This window comes from Grampus griseus (genome assembly GCF_964374135.1).
Source record: "Grampus griseus genome assembly, chromosome: 3".
Taxonomy (NCBI): Eukaryota; Metazoa; Chordata; class Mammalia; order Artiodactyla; family Delphinidae; genus Grampus; species Grampus griseus.
In genome coordinates, this window is record NC_139019.1 from 26755148 (window position 1) to 26772443 (window position 17296).

The 17296-nt window shown below is 42.2% G+C and overlaps 1 protein-coding gene and 1 pseudogene across 4 annotated transcripts in view; one reads left to right on the forward strand and one right to left on the reverse strand.

Moving 5' to 3' along the window:
• The window catches only part of NPR3 (natriuretic peptide receptor 3), a 65339-nt gene that overhangs the window by 31361 nt on the left and 16682 nt on the right, over positions 1-17296 (forward strand). The gene's annotated exons all lie outside the window — the stretch shown is intronic.
• LOC309820916 (coiled-coil domain-containing protein 167-like) lies at positions 159-487 on the reverse strand (annotated as a pseudogene). The gene has a single exon. The product of its transcript is annotated as a coiled-coil domain-containing protein 167-like (transcript).

Consider the following 17296-nt stretch of genomic DNA (forward strand, 5'->3'; position numbering starts at 1 on the left):
GGAGGCGAGAGGGGCTGGGCCGACAGGAGGCCCTGCTGCGACGTCTGGGTCAGGCAGAAATGGCCCTTGTACCTTGGCCCTCTTGAGGCTTGACGGGCCTGCTTGGCCGTGACCACGGCGCTGAGGGGAAGCCTGTGCTGACTGGAGAAATCTCAGGCTCACAGGGTCCAGTAGGCGTCGATGAGGGTCCGAAGGAGGAAGATGGCCACCGACAGCAGCATGTTTTCCGGTTCTCCTGCCGAAGCAGCTGCAGCTCCTTCTCATAGTCGGAGGCTTTGTTCATCGGGCTGCTTTTCTCCTTCTCCAGAAACCTCCTGGCCTCTGAGCCCAGCTCCGCCCCGTAGAGCCTGGAGTTCACAGCCTCCAGGTCCCTCCAACGTGACAGCTTCTTCTCCAGCCCATCGATCTCTAGAGCGATGCCCAGATTCTCCAGCTTCTTTTTTTTTTTAGCGGTACGCGGGCCTCTCACTGTTGTGGCCTCTCCCATTGCGGAGCACAGGCTCCGGACGCGCAGGCTCAGCGGCCATGGCTCACGGGCCCAGCCGCTCCGCGGCATGTGGGATCTTCCCGGACCGGGGCACGAACCCGTGTCCCCTGCATCGGCAGGCGGACTCTCAACCACTGCGCCACCAGGGAAGTCCTCCAGCTTCTTTTTAGTCATGTTACTTGCCAGGTTCCCGGAGTCATTACTGGACGCTCTCTGGTGGTTTATATTGGGTCGCCCACATGTGCAGTGGCTCTCACTCCAGGGTGTCTGGATGGAGCTGTTTGGCCTCTGCCACCGAATTGTTCCAATTCTAGAGCACTGGTATTTGGTTTTAGAATGCGCTGTGTGGTGGCCAAGCCAAGATTAGTTGCATCCCCTGACTCCTGGTCAGTGGCTTTCTTTATCCACTACATCAGTCTGACCTTTTTAACAACAATGTGCCCCATATGGGGGCAAACCCATGACCCGAAGATTAAGTGTCTCAGGCCCTACAAGCGAGCCCGGCAGGCGGCACAGGCAGGAGCGCTTCCTTCCTTTTCCTGCCCCCTGCCTGCCCAAACACACACTTTTAACATATCAGTTTCTCTTTACTCTTTCACATACTTGACAAAGTCCGGCTAGGACTCCGTCTCCTCTCCATCTGCAGCGATCTATTCTGCCTGTTTTCTTCTGAAGTGTAAACCACCATTTCCTAAATCAGCAGATGCTGTTTATTGAGCACCCCAGGGACCATGGCTGTGAACTTGATCCTGGACCATGTAATGGTCCCATCTTGGGTGGGATCTTCATCACCTAACAATACTTGAGCGAGTATATAAATATCCACGGCCATGAGCTCTGGGAGGCCACAAGAGCTGCATTCCTGTGCCAGCACAGATTGGAAACATCATTCACTTCAGTGTCAGCACTCTGACACACTGATGGCATTCACGCAGGTCTGGACAGTTTATCTTGAGGTAGACCAAATGTGGCACATGTGTGAAAATACCCATGTTTCTAGAGAAATGAAATCAAACACGGTGGAGTGGGTTCACTTAGTTCGTTAGTAGGAAGCTCCCTCCAAATTCATCCAACTCTCCATGACCTCTTTAAGTGGATGAGGGTTTCCTGAGTTAGGGTGCATTAACTCTTTACAATTCTGTGCAAAAGTTTGTACGTAAGGGCACGTGTGTATATTTCTGGAGAGAGGGGCCAGCACCCTTCATCTGATTTTTAATGGGGTCCGTGTCACAAAAAGGTAAGAATCATTGAACTAGACCAGAGTTAGTCAGCATACCGTTTGACCAGTTACTGTCCCAAGCCCTATTTATTCCTACGGATAGGGTACAACATTGTGCAAGCAGGACTGCATTGAAAAATCACTCCCCTGGAAGAAAATGAAGAGACACCTGAATGCGCTAACATTTTTTAATCTTATATTCTAAAACCATTAGTTTTATTTCTGAGATGAAAGAGATACTAATTCATTTATTTATTCCTTCATTCTGAACTAGGGCGTCAGTCCAGTCTTTACAACTACCAGTGTTTTCACATGAGATCTTTAAGAGGTAGACTTAACTTTGTCCCAGCTACTATTTCTCAGTTTAGACTGAGCCAGTGTTGGAGACCTCTTTTCCCCTCTGGCAGCTGCTCTGACTTCTCGGTCCTGTAAATCCCACTCTTGGCTTTGCCCCATTCTCCTATTGTGTTTGGCACTTCTGAGACCCATTCACTGGCTGGCCCTTTAACAGTTGGCTCTGCCCTTGGGTGAAGCTCACCCTCTTTCCTTGATGTTGTAGTTGTTTAAATCAAAACGATACATGATTTTCTAGATTGAATACAATGAAAGAAGACCCACACTGAATTAAAAATGAATTCATAATACTCTGAGAGTTAAGGCAAACACAAGTCTCCCATTCTGCTCTTCTCCACTCCTGACTGCCATTCTTTGGAGGCCATAATCCTTAACGTTTTTATTGGCCTCTGCTGTTTCCCTTTGTATTTCTAAAATAGCTTATCTATATTGATGTTTTGAATATTAAAAATTTTGATATTATTTTGTGATTTTGTAAAATGGAAAAAGATTTAGCTCCTTTATACACTCTTCCTCTACCAATACTTTTTCCTCCCATCCTCCCAATATTTTGTGACATAATTTTTAGTTAAAGGTATAGTCACAAAATAAAATTTGAAGCTAAAAGAATAGAGCTTTTATTATTATGACTGCATATATATGTATATGTATTTACAACTGAATCATGTAGTGTTCTATGATTACATTTGTTTTCCTGTCTAGCTTTTTGTTTTTTCTGCAGTTAGTAATTTCCTTGGTTTTTTATTTGCTTCCATGTAATTCTCACTATTTCATTCTTATTCCCTCAGCCAAAAATTTTGGATAATGACGTTTCTTTTTTCCCCCCTTTGTCTTCCTGCTCTAGTTTAGAGTAATTGCTTTCTTCAGTATCAACCTTTAGTTCTCTCCTGTACTGGATCCTCTTTTTCTTGGATATCAAATCTCCTTCTTTGTTGAATTTCACCTTAGTTTTGAAGGACAGGGGTACAAGGATTCTTCAGTATATGCAAATCAATCAATGTGATACACCATATTAATAAATTGAAGAATAAAAAGAACCAGCTTTTAGTTTCATTGATTTTTGCTATTGTTTTCTTTGTTTCTATTTCATTAATTTCTGCTCTGATTTTGATGATTTGTTTCCTTCTACTAACTTTGGGTTTTGTTTGTTCTTTTTCTCTAATTGCTTTAGGTGTAAGGTTAGGTTGTTTATTTGAGATTTTTCTTGTTTCTTGAGGTAGGATTGAATTGCTCTAATCTTCCCTCTTAGGACTGCTTTTGCTGCACCCCATAGGTTTTGGGTCATCGTGTTTTCATTGTCATTTGTTTGTATATAATTTTTGATTTCGTCTTTGATTTCTTCAGTGATCTCTTGGCTATTTAGTAGCATATTGTTTAGTCTCTATGTGTTTGTGTTTTTTTTACAGTTTTTTTTTTCCTGTAATTGATTTCTAATCTCACAGTGTTGTGGTCAGAAAAGATGCTTGATATGATTTCAATTTTCTCCTGCTGAGAGAGGAGAAATTTACTGAAACTTCATTTGTGACCCAAGATATGATCTATCCTGGAGAATGTTCTGTGTGCACTTGAGAAGAAAGTGTATTCTGCTGTTTTGGGATGGAATGTCCTATAAATGTCAATTAAATCTATCTGGTCTATTGTGTCATTTAAAGCTTGTGTTTCCTTATTTATTTTCTGTCTGGATGATCTGTCCGTTGGTGTAAGTGAGGTGTTAAAGTCCCCCACTATTATTGTGTTACTGTCAATTTCTTCTTTCATGGCTGTTAGCATTTGCCTTATGTATTGAGGTGCTCCTATGTTGCGTTCATAAATATTTATAATTGTTATGTCTTCTTGGATGGATCCCTCGATCATTATGTAGTGTCCTTCCTTGTCTCTGTGACAGTCTTTATTTTAAAGTCTAGTTTATCTGATATGAGTATTGCTACTCCAGCTTTCTTTTGATTTCCATTTGCATGGAATATCTTTTTCCATCCCCTCACTTTGCCTGTATGTGTCCCTAGGTCTGAAGTGGGTCTCTTGCAGGCAGCATATATATAGGTCTTGTTTTTGTATCCGTTTGGCCAGTCTGTGTCTTTTGGCTGGAGCATATAATCTGTTTACATTTAAGGTAATTATCAATATGTATGTTCCTATTACCATTTTCTTTATTGTTTTGGGTTTGTTTTTGTAGGTCTTTTTCTTCTCTTGTGTTTCCCGCCTAGAGAAGTTCCTTTAGCATTTGTCTTAAAGCTGATTTGGTGACGCTGAATTCTCTTAGCTTTTGCTTGTCTGTAAAGCTTTTGATTTCTCCATTGAATCTGAATGAGATTTTGCTGGGTAGAGTAATCTTGGTTGTAGGTTTCCCCCTTTCATTACTTTGAATATATCCTGCCACTCCCTTCTGGCCTGCAGAGTTTCTGCTGAAAAGTCAGCTGAAAACCTTATGGGGATTCCCTTGTATGTTACTTTTTGCTTTTCCCTTGCTGCTTTTAATATTTTTTCTTTGAATTTAATTTTTCTTAGTTTGATTAATATGTGTCTCGAAGTGTTTCTCCTTGGGTTCCTCCATTTTTTCAACTCTTCCAACTTCTTTTATTTTCTGTGATTGCCACAACTTTATCTTCCAACCTGTCTACTGAATTTTTAATTTTTGATATCATATTTTTAATTTACAAGACCTCTTTTTTGTTCTCTTTTTAAAAAATAACACACTGACCTTGTTTCCTGGATGCAATATCTTCTTTTCCTGAGTATACTCTTTCATCAGTTCTAGAATATACTTCGTTCACATTTTAACTTATCTAAAGTTGAGATTCATTTTATAATTGGTGGGCTGTCATAATTTTTTCTTTCTAAGGGCACATATAATAAAGGTGCTTCATATAATTGCAGATATTTCATCTTTGTTGAGATTTTTTTAAAGTTTTCTTTTACTTCCTGCTTGCCTATTTCTTTCAAATTCCTTTCTAAAAATATTCATTTTGAATTCTTTCTCTTTCATATTATAAGCTTTTCTTAAACTGTTGGTAATCCTTATCTAAGTTCTGTGTGCATGGGAACTTGTCTAGTGGTGGACTTTATTGTAGGGTGATAACATGTCAAGTTGGCTTTTTCAAAGGGTTATTCCAAATATGATTATGTGAGGGTTGTTTCTCTTAGGCTGGTCAGTTTCAATAAATAATTCTCCTCCAAATAACTTCTTGAGAGTCATAAGCCTGCCCTACATTCTGGGAGCCTAGAAAGGGGGGACTCTCACCTTTAGGATTGAGGACTTTTCACCTACACCTCAATTTTCAGTATTATGCTTCACCCAATCTCCAGCTGTGCCTTGTACCCTCCCAGTCGGATCTTCGTGTCAACATATTCAGACAATAAATCTCCTGTCTTCTGCCTGGATAGGAAGGGACAGTTTCTTCTCTGTTTAAGGCTTGGGGGTGGGGGGATCTGACATTTAAGTGCTTCTTGTACAGATTTTCAACTAATCCCAGTATTTCCAACCCCACTGCATCCCTGCCTCCAGAGGTAACTAGTGTCTCCAGGTTAGAGCCTCTGGACTGGAGTTCTTTGCTTCTTGCTGGAATTCCCTGTCACGCTCCCATGCACACTTGGATTTAGGTTTCTCAGGTCTGTTGAGTCACCTACCCCTTTCCAACTTCCAAACTTTTTTTGACTTTCCTCATCTACTATTTCCTTCCTGTACTCTTTCAACTGGTAAACTTACATCTTAAAAATTTCATTGTCATTTTAGTGGGGATTTTGCAGGGAATGTATGTTTCAATGGTTGTGACTTACTGAAGTCTCTCAGTACCAGGCAAGTATGCAGAGATGGTGGCGCCATCTTTATTTTTTGGGGATGGTGGTGGTTGTGGTGATCTGGTTACATTCAAAGCAAAGAAGGAAGAGGAAGGGAGAGACAGAGTGTGTGTTTGAGAGAGGGGGTCAGTGTATTTCTTTTAGTCCAGAATGCTCTTGCTTCTTTAGAAATTCCCACTTGGTTACAGCTTCTCTTCTAGTGGCTACTTAATCTTGATTTATTAGCTCAGTGCTTTCTTTCTTACCCTCACAGATATGCCTGCCCTCTGTGATTCTTCAAAAGCAGTTGTACAGAAGCAACACACATGAACAATAATATATACTCACTAAGAAAAGGCTTGTTCTTTTACAGGTTTGTCGTACTAGTGTATGAAGACTTTATTTTACTCTGTGTCCAGGGCTAAACTGTTTCTTCTAATACAGCTCTTATGCCAGTGTCATTGGAAAAAGGAACACGTATAGGAATATCATCTAGGAATCCTGGTGCCAGTGTAAGTAGAAGTTTAGGTTTTAACGTGGATTTTTTAAAAAGCTAAGTTTTAAGGTTAAAAAATGGAATATTTACATAAAAATAATGGGACCTGTTTGTGTCCTGGTGGGTTATTTGTAATTTATCACAATGCAGTGGTAGCAATTTTGCACCCTTTCTAGAATCTCTTAGGACTCTCTTATTGTACAACAAAATACTTCAGAAAAAAGTGAAAACATTGGAAGACATAAACTTGTATAGAGTGTTCCAACATGGGACTCAGTCACCTTCCAGTGCAACCTTGGGTAGTAGAGACCATCTCCTCTGAAGAGGATCTGTTCCCTAGTAATCTCCAATGTTGCAGACAGCATTATTCTAGAACCAAAGGCAATCCAGCTGGGAAAGGAGCTGTAGGAGAGAAGGCAGCGCTCCTGACCCTGGACTTGGGCTGAGAAGGCCCTTGGCTGGGTCCCTTTACTTCTTAGGGCTTCCTCTGTTGTAAAACCAGAGATTGGGGCCACCGCCTCAAGGGGCTTTCCCATTCCCAGGTTTCTGTTATTATATGTTGAAAGTGTTTTTCTAACTTTAGTCTTAATTTAGATGTTGTTATTTCATTGTCAATATCTGGATATGGAATTTACTTACCCTTTATTGAAAAATCACAATGTAACAATCATCACAACCCACCCACCTGCATTTTAGGAGAATTTTATTCCAGTAAAGTATTCTGCTGCTTATAACATTATATCATAAAAGTCTCTTGGAAATTTTCATTACTCCAGCTTTAAAATACAAAGGACCAACTTTTCTTCAGCTCCAGACTGGTCACCGTTCTGCAGCCTGAAACCCTTTGTATATGCAAAACTCATCTTTGTGTACACAAACTAAGTAATTGCAATGTTCTGCGTCCAATTTGCATTTGCAGGGATCCAGCTGCAAGTGTCGTTTTGCAAACACAAAATTAGAGCCTGGTTTTTAAGAGTGGTTTAGATGCATTTTTTTAAAAAGTATTTCTCCAGTTAATCTCAGCGATGGCTTTTTGATGTTGTTGTTAAAGAAAGGTGTTTTAGTTATAGAGAATGTGCAGAGTCCATTTTTTTAATGAAATAATGCTGCACCCTTGGTACTCTGGCTTTCAAATTCAGTTTCATACTTCTTAATGCGACCTCTGTTCTTGACTTGGGGTAGAATTTGGTAAATGCTGTTTTTATTTCTAACCAGGTATTCTGAGCAGGAGGTGATTTTATAACCTTGGATATTTGCTCATTTGAGGTTAGCAGGCCACCCATAGCTTGTTTTTTCTCCTTATTTAAAAGTTGAAAATTTAACTAATTAAACAAATATTCCGGCAGTGTCTGATGCACAGCAGAATTGTTAGGGAGGTGGGATGTGTATTGGGCCATCCCTCCCTCCCAGGTTTCCCTCTGACACTCGAAAACGAAATGGGAGCCTGGAGCCTGCAGCTTATCTAGCCACAGTATTTGAAAAGAGACAAGGTTTAATAAGTCATTGTTTAGATAGGCCAGGCATTACATTTTGGAAAGTCCAAAATGTTGAGAAACAACACTCTCATTTCCTTCAATGAGGGGAAGGCCCAGCAGTAAAGCTGTCTAATCCAGCTTGTGTTTTGACACTGGTTTTCCACAGATGCAGTGTGGGAGGTGTTATCAGTTGAGAAGTTATCAGCTCATCAGTGAAATCTTGGCCGGGCACTTCCCCCCTTATTGTCTTATATACTATCATTTAATTGGAACTGGATACTCTTTTTTTTTTTTTTTGGCGGTACGCGGGCCTCTCACTGCTGTGGCCTCTCCTGCTGCGGAGCACAGGCTCCGGACGCGCAGGCCCAGCGGCCATGGCTCACGGGCCCAGCCGCTCCACGGCATGTGGGATCCTCCTGGACCGGGGCACGAACCCGCGCCCCCTGCATCAGCAGGCGGACTCTCAACCACTGCGCCACCAGGGAAGCCCGGAACTGGATACTCTTACTGAAAATTTTCAGTTAGCTCTTCAGTAAAACCAATGAAAGAGGAAAAAAAATGCAGCGGACGCAAGCAGTATTTGCCCCACTTCTGGTGAGGGTGTGCACAGGCAGCCTTTTGTGTCTGCCAGAGCTGCATCAGAATAGGAGAGTACCCCCAACACCACCCTGCCCTGGGCCCTCACCCCCTTTTCTTTAAAGTCAGCCAGGGAATAATTTGTCCAAATGAAAAGGCCCTTTCCGGCACTGGAGGGCTTTGCTAATTGTATTTGAAAGACTCAAAGCAAACCACAAGTTGGCTTTTAACAAGAGAAAAGTAATGTGTTCACATACCAACATATTAATAAGGTTAGTTTTATTAGGAAGATGTAATCAGGCGGAATAAGGACTGCAAGAGGAATGGCTTTTTAAAAGCCATCCTTTTATTTTCTAGCTAAAGAAATACCAGTCGGCTTTCAAAACACATTTAAAGAAAGATGTACCGAAATCTAAAAAAAATACATCAATTTCACTTTCTTGACATAAAAGGGAAAAATGTTTTAAAATTGTTTATTTCTGTAACTTTTAAATAGCTTTAGTTGTGCTAAATTAGAATAGTAAAACAACTTGGGAATCTCCTGGCTAAAGTATTTTTGTTAGATTGTAAATAGGTATCCATTTACTTGTGATTTCTACATATTGGCAGGTGTGGATTTATTAATTGCAAAAATGCTGTTGAACTGGTGCAAGTGGAAAATGTTCAAGGAGAATCCACAGCACCCCACTTGGAAATGATTTTTCCAAGCAGTAGACTTCATTTTGACCTTTCAAAAGACAATCACTGCATTTTTTTTTCCATTATATGCAGTGATGTAGTTTCAGTTAGAAAGCTATTTTGCAATAATGGTGACAATGTACTCAAATGCGCATGACTAAAATAGCAATGCAGTGTGGAAATAAGTTTCACAATCCAAAAGCCAAGCTATTTTCCTTTGTTTTTCTTCCTGTATCGTCACTGAATGGAGTAGAAGGGCGTTTCACGCATTTGGCCAAACTCTTTACAGCAGAAGCACATTCTTTCTAGAAGAGTCAGGTCACTTAAAATATGGACTAGAGATGCATTACCAGTTCAGCTTGCAGAAAGAACATACATCAGCTCGAACAGTTATACCCATTAGCATAAGTGAAGGAGCATGGGGCAAAACTGGAGAGGATGAAAGCTCAGAGTTCTTTTTTCTGCCTTTCTCCTCCCTTCCAACATCTCTGTGCTCTGGGGGCCTCAGCAGCCTTCTTTCTCCACTTGGTGAGGAACTCATTTCCACAAAGATATTGGGGGTTCAGTAGATTAGCTTTACCAGGATATTTCATTTCAATGGAAAAGGAAGGCAACATAAGTAAACCTAAAGGTGATACTTTTCTGTTCCGTGGAGGAGATGAGTGAGCCTTTCAAATGCCAGGCTTTAGTCTTTCTGCCAGAGAGCTCTGCTCAGGAAACATGTATTTAGTCGGGCCGCCCTGTAGCTAGAGCAGCATGGTACTTTCTAAACTTACGTGAAGCTTTGCATTTTACTAATAGAGCAGCAGCAAAATGGCTGCATTTCCCATAATTTGACAGGAACCAGAAAGGAGTGCCCATGTGTTCAGCCTTCCAGCTTGGAAGAGGGGAGGGAGGCCGATGGGCCCCGTCGGCTTCGTTGGCCGCTGCACTAACAGAGGACTCTTGGTGTTTGATGCTGACTGCAGCCACAGTTTTAAAAGTCCATGGGCAGAGTTGGGTTCATAAGGCCTGGCCATTGATGCTTCTGTCCGTGTGAGTGGATATGGCGGAGGAGCCCAAGGTAGTGGTTCAGTAAATGTTAATTGATAGGCATTAAAACAATCGGCGACCCGGGGGTGTGCCACCTTGTGTGCCGAAGACGTTAATCTGTAAAATGGAGAAAACCACACCAGGTTGCTCTTGGAAGTTATGAAGAATGATTGTAAAGGGGTTTTCGAAGCTTAAGCGCTTTGACTGATAGTGTCCGAAGAAAACAGCCCCAGCTGCAGAGAGCAGAGCATCTCCGTGGCCCTGTGAGCAGTGTGCAGCAGCAGTGTCAAATGGCATCCTTTCTGGGGTCCAGCCAATTGTTAAAAGGGAGGAACTAGAATAATATATTGCTGGGGGCTCAACCCCTTCCTGGTTATGAAATTCGAAAGTGACTTAAGCTGTAGGAAATTACTTTGGATTAGTCTTTATCATCTGATTTCCCCCCTGGAGAGAACTTGCTTCATTTTATAAGGTTCTAAAAATCTTTTTTTTTTCTTTTTTTAAAACAAGAGGCATCAGCCACCGTGTCCCTCGCTCTTCTTTTTTTTACAAAATTTTATTTATTTATTTTTGGCTGCGTGGGGTCTTCATTGCTGCGCGCAGGCTTTCTCTAGTTGCGGCGAGTGGGTGCTACTCTTCATTGCGCGGGCTTCTCATCGCGGTGGCTTCTCTTGTTGCGGAACACGGGCTCCAGGCGCACAGCCTTCAGTAGTTGTGGCACACGGGCTCAGTAGTTGTGGTTCACGGGCTCTAGAGCGCAGGCTCAGTAGTTGTGGCGCACGGGCTTCCTTGCTGTGAGGCACGTGGGATCTTCCCGGACCACGGATCGAACCCATGTCCCCTGCATTGGCAGGCGGATTCTTAACCACTGCACCACCAGGGAAGTCCTGGTTCTAAAAATCTTGCTCCCACAGACTGTGGTTTACAGATAGGGAGGAGGTGAGCAGAGAATTTGTGTGTGTATAATGAACAATTTAACAATTGGCCTAAATTTGGGGACCTGTATTATTCCCTTTACCGTTATCTCTATGTGGGATAATTACTAAATCACTGAAGTCAGCCAGCTTTGTTTTTACCCTATCCTAAAGATCTTAAAGAGATTTCATTTATTAGTAAATAGTCCTGCATCAGATCGGCACTCTAATTTGCCCATCGTTGCTCTACAAACTACATTCATTTCAATTTGGGGCCATTTTCTCTTTTCGTAACTCAGCAGTGACTGAAATATACTCAGCAGTATATTTATGGTAGCCCTATGTCTAAGAATTTCTTGGGTAGAACAGATTTCAGATACAGCACATATGCCCTCTAGATGCACATGTGTTTTTGTTGATCATTTGACCCTATGTATCAGCAGGCATACAGTTAAGCCTGCAGACGGTTGTTCATTGAACCTGTGTGCCCGCCATTGCACACTTACTGAGCGCCTCCTTCAGGCAAGGCATTGTGTCTTGTGAGGACAATTCATCACTTGTGTGGGTGGCTCTTGAAGGATGGGTAAGAAGAGGTGGGTGCAGAAGAGCCTCCTCAGAGAGGCTAATATAGGGAATCCCAGCTTAGAAGAAGGAGGCAGTAGACACATTTAGGGAATAGTGAGCAAAATCACCTGCCTTGAATGAGGGGATTTTTGTAGAGGAGGAGTTTGGAAAGGTCTCTCTTTTTTGAAATTTGCTCCTCCCTTGGCTGCCAAGACACCACCGTGTCTAAGCTCTCTGCCTACATTGTAGACTTTCCTGGTCTCCTTTCATGACTCCCCTTTTCCACTTGCTCCACAAATATTAGTGTTTCCCAGATTCTTTCCTTGGCCCTTTTTCTTCTCTAAACACTTTCTGGGCAGCACATCCACTCGCCTGGGTGGGATGTTCATCTTGATGTGGATAACACTTAAATTTCTATCTCCAACTCCAGCCTGTCTTTGAGTGGCAGACCCCAAGTTCCAATTGCCCATTGGCACCTCTGCCTGAATAACACTGTGTCTACCTGCCTCATCCTTTCATTCAGAACTGCTCCATTCTGAGCTCTGCTGGACCAAGCCTAGAGGGGGAGTCAAGGAGGATGGAGCTCCGAGTTCAAAGAACTTATTCTGCATGCAGAAGAAAGTAGAAAGTAGGAGACTGTAGTCAAAAAGAGATTTTCAAGGATTTTGAAAGTACAGCAGTTCTGGGTGATGATAAGATCTTTGCTACTCAAAGGGTGGTCTATGGACCAGTGGCACCAGCATCACCTGGGAGACTGTAGAAATGAGGAGGTGTAGTGCTCTATCCCTCAGACCTGCTGAATCAGAATCTGCATTTGAACAAGATTTGCAGGTGAACTGTGTGCATAGTTCTGAGAAGCTTTGGCCTAGGGTATGTGCATGAGAGTGAATTGATGAAGTTCAGTGGAGAAGAAGTGTTCAATGTTCAATGAATGGATAATGCACAGGGAGATTGAAATGGTTCAGTATGAATGCAATAATGTGGGTGGAGAGGAAGAATGTGAGCTGACTGCCAACCTTAATGCATTCATTATGCCCTGGGAGTGAGGGAGGGTCCTTGCGTCAGATGACAGTGATATTTGACGTAGAATTATTGACGTCTTAGTTCTTTGAGAACAGAGCCTCTGATTCGGATTTTTCCCCTTTAAGTTCTGTGCCTCAGCTCTTAAGAAAGATATAGCAGATCCTTAAATAATGATGAATTGACCTTACGAGCAGTGGGCTTAAACAGATTAAGCCTTTTGGTCAATTTACATTGTTTTAAAGGGAAACTGGAGCTAACTTAAACAATCTGGTATCCAATATCACCTTTTCTCCCCCCTCCTTTGATTATACTTTCCTGACAGGTAATTAAAAATGTGTTTGCTAGCGCAAACTTCTTCGTTCTTCTTTTCTCTCTCTTGATGTGCATATAACATCTTGGAAATCTTATACGTGTTAGAGAACTCATATTGATGCTCTATCCTTGGGTGTGAGTTTGGTCTTTAAGGAGGTGCCTTGCTTGATAGACAGATCAACACTGATGACGCAGGTACTGATTTGGAGCCAGGAGATTTGAGCTCCAGTCGCAGCTCTGTTCTTACTATCTGTGCAACGTTGAGTGAATCAGGCAACCATTACAGGCTTCAGCTTCTCATTTACACAATATGCTGGTTGGACTATATGAGCTGTAAATTCCCTTCGAGTTGTAAACTTGTGATTCTGTAATTCTTTTAGGCTGTTAAGAATGCCTGTGAGGTTAACATGATGCAGCTCCCTAAGATGTGTACCCAAGGGTCTCTCTTGTATTGTGGCCAATATATTTATGAAACTCAGTGTCATTCTATCCATGATTCAAAATCATGATACATCTGCATCTAGAGTACTCTGCATAGTTCTGGTAACTTTCTTAAGAGAAACGAGTCTCCTCACATTAGTAGAATATGTTAGCCCTAAATGTCTTTAGAAAGAAATAGAGTATCTTTTAATTGCCCAAGGGAGTGAAACAATTTTCTTACGAAATAGACTTAAAAAGATCCATCTCTTTGAAATGTTGCACCATCCAACCTTGTGAAGACCATGGGGCATTTCTTGAAATCTGAAAACTTAACTGAATTCTCAAGCAGTAGACCTGAAGGGATACTTTCAGGATAATGACAAGGAATGACTATTTTTCCTGGTAGTTAGTAAGCATATGAAACTCATTACTTGCATATTTTCCAAAGGCTGTCTTAACATGGGTTCCAGAATGATTTAGATCAGTTCATTATGCTGGATCCCAAATGGGATTCAGAGTGTGTTGATCTTTTGGTGTGAGGCCCTATTCTTTAAAGTTGGTATTGGCGATATACAAATACCTTTAAAGACTTATTCATTTAAAAATTAAAAATGAATTTAGTTCAGTGACAGAAAACAGAACTGGACTGGACAAAACATGAATGTTGACCTTATGATTATGTATTTTCATATGTTCTTATAGAAGCTACTGTGGAAAGTTTTCCACAATTTTCCGGACTTGGGATATTCATTTAGGGAATTAAGAAAATGTTTATTATGGGGAATTTTAAATACATACAAAAATGGAGAGCACAGTATGTGAAACTCTGTGTCCTCACCACTCAGCTTCAATAATTAACCAAGTCAGTCTAATTTCATCTCTAACTTTTTTCCCACCCTTACCCCTCGGCGCCAGTAATTCTGAAGCAAATCTAAGGCATCCTCGTTTCATCTTAAGCATTTTAATATGTATCTCAGAGATAAGTTTATTATTTTATTTAATAAAATTTATACACAATGAAATCCATAGCTCTTGATTGTGCTATTTGATCACCTCTGATAAACGTGTATGTCCATGCAACTACTACTCCTGTTAAGATATAGGAGATTTGCAGGACCACATGCAGTTTCCTCATGTCCCTTTCCAATCAGTTTCTACCCCCATAAGCAACCACCCTCCTCCCCCCACATCTTTAATGAGCTATAATTGACAAATGAATTCACATAAATTGAACGTGTACGACATAGTGATTTGCTACGTGTGTACATTGTGAAGTGATTACCACAATACGGTTAGTTAACACACCATGACCTCGTATAGTTACCTTTTCTATTTTTATTTTCTGGTGGTGAGAACATTTTAAGATTTACTCTCTTAGTAAATTACATGTATACAATACAGTATTGTTAACAGTAGTCACCATGCTGTACATCAGAGCCCCAGAACTTATTCATCTTATAACTGAAAGTTTTTACCCTTTTACCAACATCTCCCCATTTCTCCCACTCTCCAGCCTCTGGCAACCACCGTTCAACTCTCTTTTTCTATGAATCTGACTTTTTTAGATTCCACACAGGTGAGATCATATAGCATTGTCTTTCTCTGTATGGCTTATTTTACTTAGCATAACGCCCTCCAGATTGTCACAAGTGGCAGGATTTCCATATTTTTTTATGACTAAATTCTATGTGTCTCTCTCTTTCACACATTTTCTTTAATCGTTCATCTGCCAGTGGACACAGTTGTTTCCATAGCTTGGCTATTGTGAAAAAAGATGCCATGAACAGAGTGCAGTATCTCTTCCAGACACTGACTTCCGTTCCTTCAGATATATACCCAGAAGTGGGATTAATAGGATTAATAGGCCTTTTTATTCACAGATGGGTCAGAAATCCTGATTCACTTGATCTGAGCTGCTGGTTTAAATATCTGCTTAACAGTTAGTGTGTTGCCTCATGTCCCCTCTCCTCTTTTCTTCTTCCATCTTCTGCCCTCTCATTCTGTCTCTAGGTGTGGGTTCTGTCCCTCCCTCATCTTCCAGTACATTGTTAGTCTTCTCTTTTATAGACCCTCGCTGGTCTTTCCAGCCTACGTGCTCAACTTGTAGAACTCCTCAACTATTAGCCGGTTAGAAGCAGAAACCAGAGCACAAAACTTTTACAACCTTAGCTGGCTGAACATATGTGCCAGTTGGATAGATGTCATAACTAGGCAAGCCTGGTTTGAACCCCTACTTAAGAACTTGCCCACCCAACATTTTCTGCTGTTTTGACCCCATCCACCGACAAAGATCTCTCGTTTCTGTTTAGGATGTTAGTCAGAGTGTCTCTTATAGGATAATAACAGTGTCCATCTATGAAGGTTTTGTAAGGACTAAACACAGTAGAACTTAAATTCTATTAAGTTCAGCTCCTAGAATATAGGAGATGTTCAATATCATAGTTAATACCTGGAAGTAAAGAGAACTGCTTGACTTTGTTCAATCTAGCATTTTGTAAACCTGTTTACCCATGATAGTGCTATTTCTAGAGCCATCTGTTAACATGTTAAGGAATGCTGCTGCTGTATGGAATCCAGCTTCGGAAACTTTGAATTAAGAATTGAACAAAAGTAAGCTGCTGACTGTTCACAGTGAGTGAATAAACCAGAGCTGCTTGAACTGGGAGTCGGGCTTCTGGATCTTAACTCAGTCCTCACCACACCTTGAAACTGCTTGAATAAGAAGGAGAGGTTTCATTTTAAGACACAAGACAGAAATGAAAAAGAAAGTCATCCTGATACAAAGCCTAGATTTTTGCTTATCTCTTCCTTGTAATCACATCTCCAGGTGACTCGAGAGATTTAAGGAAAGCTGTCTGAATTTCTCAGGCTCAGCTTTCAAGGATGTCGTCAAGGTGGATAAAGTAGAGTCTAGCCTTTCAGAAGGAGTGAGGCCAGAAATTGTCCCCCTGTGTCCCCCGGTCTCCATCTCACTCTGCCTTGGTCACCCCACTTGCAGTCTCGGGGCTGCCCCACCATCCGGCAGAGTGAGCAGGACACTTGCTGCCTGCCTCGGCCCTTCCCCCTTGGGTTTGGTGTGTGTGTTTACCCACCTCGACATTGTGCCCGACAGGAACATAGACCCCTGGAAAGAAGGCCAGCAAGTGTCCAGAGCAGTCTGTGGGGGTCGGGTCCCCAGGCTTTCCGGAGGCACATCTGGTTGGGCACTGGTGGGACATGAAGGCCAAGGACAGACATTGCTCACCTGATTCATCTGAAAGCCAGAGACGATTATGTCATTAGTTATGTGCATTTCTCAACTAAGCCTTCAAGAGTGATAGGTGATGAGAAGCATCCTCATATGACGTGTGTGTGGGACACATTCAAAGGGCACATGTATCAGATGACCGAATTCCCTGTATGAGCACTGGGAGAATTTTAAAAAGTCATTCTCATGCTTGCGCTGCACACCCACTAATTCCAGCAGCCCAGTTCCACGGAGCTCTCCTCCACCTCGTTTCTCGGGGCGGCTCTCCTGGCTGAGGTTGCCTCATGTAAGTGGATGCCGTCCACCAGCACCGCGGCACCTGCGCGCAGCCTGCGCTGCCGTTCCCGTCATTAGAAGGGCAGCCGATTGCGGTAGCGTGGGAGACACCTGAGGGGTCAGAACTTGACTTAATGATCTTCCCCGGGGCTGCTTTTGTTTAATGATCCATTTTGTTTTAGGTGATGAGAGAGAGAAAAAAAGCTGCTTCTCTTTGCAGGCAGCCACACTTTAGGCTAGGAGACCCAAGTTAGTTTCCCAGTCTAGGGCATTACTATAGGGGCAGGGCTGAGCCTGGGATGGAGACAGTCATTTGGGCGACTTAGGGCCCATCTCCACCCCAAACAAGTCTGCCAGACGATATGGCAATCCTTCGGCCAAGCACAGGGCTGGACCCTGGCTCTCTCCCAGGTCTGCTGCCTGACTCTTGGTAAGCCGCTTGCCCTTTG